A 5332-nucleotide genomic window follows, 5' to 3' on the forward strand; every position below is an offset into this window, starting at 1 on the left:
CCCCCCCAAAAAAAACTTAAATTTTAAAAAAGATTAAACAGTTTAGCTGCATATATAGATAAACATAAATGGAAATTAAAATAGCATGCTTACAAAATTTTTTATATCCTAATTATACAAGTATAAAATTAAAAACAGGAGTAAAATTAATTTTTAGATCAATTTTTTATCATTTTCATTTTAATTCAACATGTAGAGATTCATTAGACTTCTAAGTAGTGGGTACAGACATATAAATTAGCAAACACACTAATTTTGATTTCACAATCTCAACATAAAAATAAATACACTAACAAGATAAAGGAAAAATATAGGGTAGCGGTTTTCTAAAATTAAAGTTTAAAACTAAAGTTAGCAATATTTTTAACTTTTCACAAGACATAGGAATAAGTTCAATCCTAACTAAATAAAACACAATAATCAACACACAACAACAATTACTACCCTAGAATTAAAACAAACTACTAATAAAACACAAACATCACAATAACAATTAAACAAAAGTTCAACACATCACAAAGTCCAAACAAGTACATAAATGCAAATGTATCAAGTCCTAACCACGTAGTCCCTCACATATTACAAACATAAAAATAAATTAGTCCTCCTCCTCCTCATCATCAGAATCATCGTTATTCCATACATCTGTAGACTCATAATCAGGGTATCTCAGATATGAAGGAAATTTCACTCCTTGCTCAGAGGAATGAAATTTCTCCTCATAATCACTTTTCCTTCTATTATACCCATCAATATGATCTGCAAAGCTTTCTAAATTTCTTATTTTTATCTGCGATATAGTTGATATTGTCCATCATTTTCTGCAATATTTCATTTTGAGTTTCAGTAGACTCACCTCTAGAAGTAGAAGCTCGCGAGGTAGATGGTCTAGATGTAGAAGCACCAGACGCCGACATTCCATAACTCCGTGAAAATCCTCCTCTCCAGCCAAAAACAGAATGCTCCAAATATGACTTCACATTTACACTTATAATTGGCTTCAGAGGCAAAAACACTTCTTCCCAACTATCATATCTCACTTCAGCCTGCTCACACGAAGAAAAGATTAAGGAAGCAAATCCCAGACCTGAAGTAGTAGCGACAGTGGCAGAACTGATGATAGTCTGACAGATCAAAGCTCCAATATTGATTAGCTTGCCTTCCTGAATACAATAATTCAATGTTGTTCTCTCCCTCGTAACTCCACTGAGATGATTCTTCGGTAACAGGCGAGCTGAAATAAAGCAGTGCCATGCCTTCGATGGTGCACTTAACTTGGAAGTGGAAAATTTTACTCTCCTCTCATTTATGATTTTCCAGAGTCCTCGTCCAATAGTCAAATAAGAAATAATCTCGTCCAGTTCCATCTCAGTAGGATAATAATTCACATAAAAACACAAAGTAGCAGGTGGTAAATGACAAAACATATTGATTACCTCCTGTGAAAAAGGTACCAATTTCCCACCATGACTCAACCCTCTTCTACCTCAAGGAGGTTTACATAGAACTCTTGAACTACAGAAATAACTGCCACAACAGAAAAACAGCAGAATCATTCCCATTGTCGGCGAACGATCAAATCTTCTACGGATCCACCTGGATTTTTAAAACATCACTCAGGAATTAACTTTTGTGACAGTAGAGCATCACTATGCCTATCCTGAGCTTTCGAACTCACAAACTTGCTCAAATTAAAGTGGGTCTTTCCTTTACTACTCTTCATTCTTGGGACCATTCTACAAATTTCACAAAATTCCACAATAACTTTAAAAATCAAATCTAATCTACTAAACTTAACTTCTATAAGTATAAACTACACTTTCTATGCAATTTCCATAGATTTTTCCTCATTTTTCACCATGAATAGCGATTTTTGGGTTTCTCCAAAATGTACTCAAAATACATGGTGAAAATTTAAAATTTTTACATAGAAGTGAAGCTCTTACCTTAACAAATCCAAATCTAGCAAATTTTGCTCAAATCCACCAAGAAATCTTCAAGAAAAGGCTTTCCCTAGACTTCAAAATCGCAAACTCAAGAGGAAGAAGGTGACGGTGAGAGTAAAAATGACAATTTTTAGGGTTATTTTTCACCTTTAACCATTTGTGAACCGGTTTTTGTGAACCAGCGCTTAAGTGTGGATAAGTGGTGCTTAGGCGCTTGTCTCTTGGGTTACATCGCGCTTAAGCGCGAGAATGTGGCGCTTAGGCGCCCGTGCACTATTTTTTATATTTTTGAACTTAAGTAAAATGCACTATTAGCCTAAGTATACCACCCCTAAATGGTCTTATAACACTTAAATGACAATTTTCCTCTCCATATACTCTCCTCTTTCTCAAAATTCTCCAACATAACTAATTCGATTTGAGGCTAAAATAACACAAAATTTTCACACAAACAAACACTTATATTCATTTACGAACTAGTACAAGTACAGGTAACACTTAATTCTCACTCCGAATAGTCTCGGATGAGAAAAATTTTCTAAATACAAACACTTAACAAACATTCACCATTAAAACATTCACAATTAAACATATAACAGTTATAAACTCCACAATCAATATTTAACACTAATACATAAAAACAACAACTCCTAACAAACAAACTTTAACACTGAACTTTATTCCATTCTTCATTTGTTGGGACAAATTCTGGTCTTTCATTAGTCTCTCCTTGGGCATTAGGAATATAGAGTTGATAAAATGGATGGTGGTGACGAGCTCTAATAAAATCTTCTTCAATCCATTTCTGCTTAAGATACATCGCCTTATCCACTTCTTCTATATAAATAGTGTGACTAAATTGCATTTTCAATTTCCATACAATATGCTCTAGATGGGCATTAACTTCATTTACCATTGTCTCAAATAAAGTCACGCTAGCCTCAATTTTGTTGATCTTTTCCGGTATTCCTTCAATACTAACGACTAAGAAATCGTTATACATCTCTTGTGCACTTTGACTAATGATTTTATTCCTCATAGCCACTTCCTTTTTCTTCAAATCCATGTTCCATGAAGACATTTTCTCTAAATCTATCTTTCTCTTAGACTTTAAAGCTGAAAAATATTCTTGGAGTAAAGTTCCATCACAAAACCCTTCTATTTATAGGCCTAAATCCTTCCAACAACTTCTAGGCACATCCTAAAACTGCCTTGACATGTTTTAGTCAACCAATTGGCAATTAAACCTTCTAGAACTTTAATTTCACACATGGTTTTTAACTACTGCGCGTAAGCGCCGAATATTGGTGCTTAAGCGATAGTGCTCAATTTTGCACCAGTCAACTTAACATCCAAATTCTCATTTTAGCATGTTTAGATCACTAAATAAAGTCTTAAAATCAATACTAACTCATAATAGTTTCAAAAAAATACTATCCCAAATTTTTTTAAACACACACAAACAACAATAAAAGCAAAACACAATGATAATTATGAGTTGCCTCCCACACATCACTTAGTTTAACGTCATTAGCTCGACGTAACCAGTTCTTATTTTGGTTGACCCAACATCATTTGATCGTTAAATTTACTCTGAACCCCTACAAAATAAGGTTTCAGTCTATGACCATTCACTTTAAATACTTTCTCAGTTTTATGATCTTTAATATCCACAGCTCCATAAGGATAAAATTTTATCACAACAAATGGGCCCATCCACCTGGACTTAAGTTTGCCTGAAAATAATCTTAACCTTCCATTATATAGGAAAACTTGTTGCCATGGCTGAAAATTCTTAGTAAGAATCCTTCGATCATGCCATATTTTTATCTTTTCTTTATAAATCTTAGCACTCCCATAAGATTCATTCCTTATCTCTTCAAGCTCATTTAATTGTGATAATCTTTTCTCATCAGCATCTTTTAAACTATAATTGAACTCTTTAATCGCTCAATATGCTTTATGCTTAAGTTCAACTGGTAAGTGACAAGCTTTCCCAAATATTATCCTATATGAGGACATTCCTATAGGAGTTTTGTATGCAGTCCTATAAGCTATGCAATCCTATAAGCCCACAAAGCATAGTTAAGTTTGACTGACCAATCTATTTTTGTTGGATTCACAAATTTTCCCATAATTCTTTTAATTTTCTGATTGGATAATTCAACTAAACCACTTGTGTGAGGATGGTAAGCAGTAGCAATTCTATGGTTTATATGATATTTCTTAAATAATTTTCCCATTATGACATTTCTGAAAAGACTTCCCTCCATCAGTTATGATCACTCTCGGTATCCCAAATCTACAAAATATGTTCGTTTAAAAAAAAAAATTGCAACACTTTGAGCATCACATCGAGGTAAAGAAACATCTTCTATCTATTTGGATACATAGTCCACTACTAATAATATTTATAAATTTCTGAAAGATGGTATAAATGGTCCCATGAAATCTAATCCCCAAACATCAAATATTTCAACTTCTAGCATATAATTGAGGAGCACCTCATTTCTTCTAGAAATATTGCCTACTCGTTGACATATATCACAAGTTTTAATATAAGCATTAACATCTCTAAAGATAGTAGGTCAATACAATCAAGATTGTAAAATTTTGTATGTTGTTTTATCAACACCAAAATGTCCCCCAAAATCAGAGTTATGACATTTTTGGATATTTCATAAGTCTTTTTAAAGGTACACATCTTTGAATAATCAGATCCTTTCCTTGTTTATATAAAAATGGGTCATCACAAAAATAAGTCTTAGCTTCATAAATAAATTTCCTCTTTTGTTGATATGTCATTCCATAGGGTATAATATCACTAACAAGAAAGTTCACAATGTCGGCATACCACGGAACACGCCAGTTAGTAATACTGAACAATTTTTCATCTAGAAAATGTTCATTAATTTATTTTTCAAAATAGAGTGGTTTTTCTAAGTCAAGTCAGGACAAATGACCAGAAATTTGATTTTTAGTCCACTTCCGATCAAGTATTAGAAAGTCAAACTCTTGCAAAAGAAGAATCCATCTTATAAGTCTTGGTTTAGCATCATTCTTTTTCATTAAATACTTAATAGTTGAATGATTTGTTTGCACTACGCAATGAGTTCCAATTAAATATGATCTAAATTTATCAAAGGCATATACTATTGCTAATAACTCTTTAATTTGTGCTTCATTAAGAGTTTTACTAGCATAATAGATTACTTTGAAAATCTTATCATGCTTTTCTCCTAAAATAGCTAGAATAGCATAATCACTAGCATCACACATTAGTTCAAAATGTTTTCCCCAATCTGGTGATACTATAATTGGTACAGTGAATAATTTTTATTTTAATAACTTAAAAGCTTTTTGGCACTCTTCATCAAAATTGAAAA

This window comes from Phalaenopsis equestris, unplaced genomic scaffold (genome assembly GCF_001263595.1).
Source record: "Phalaenopsis equestris unplaced genomic scaffold, ASM126359v1 Scaffold233127, whole genome shotgun sequence".
NCBI lineage: Eukaryota > Viridiplantae > Streptophyta > Magnoliopsida > Asparagales > Orchidaceae > Phalaenopsis > Phalaenopsis equestris.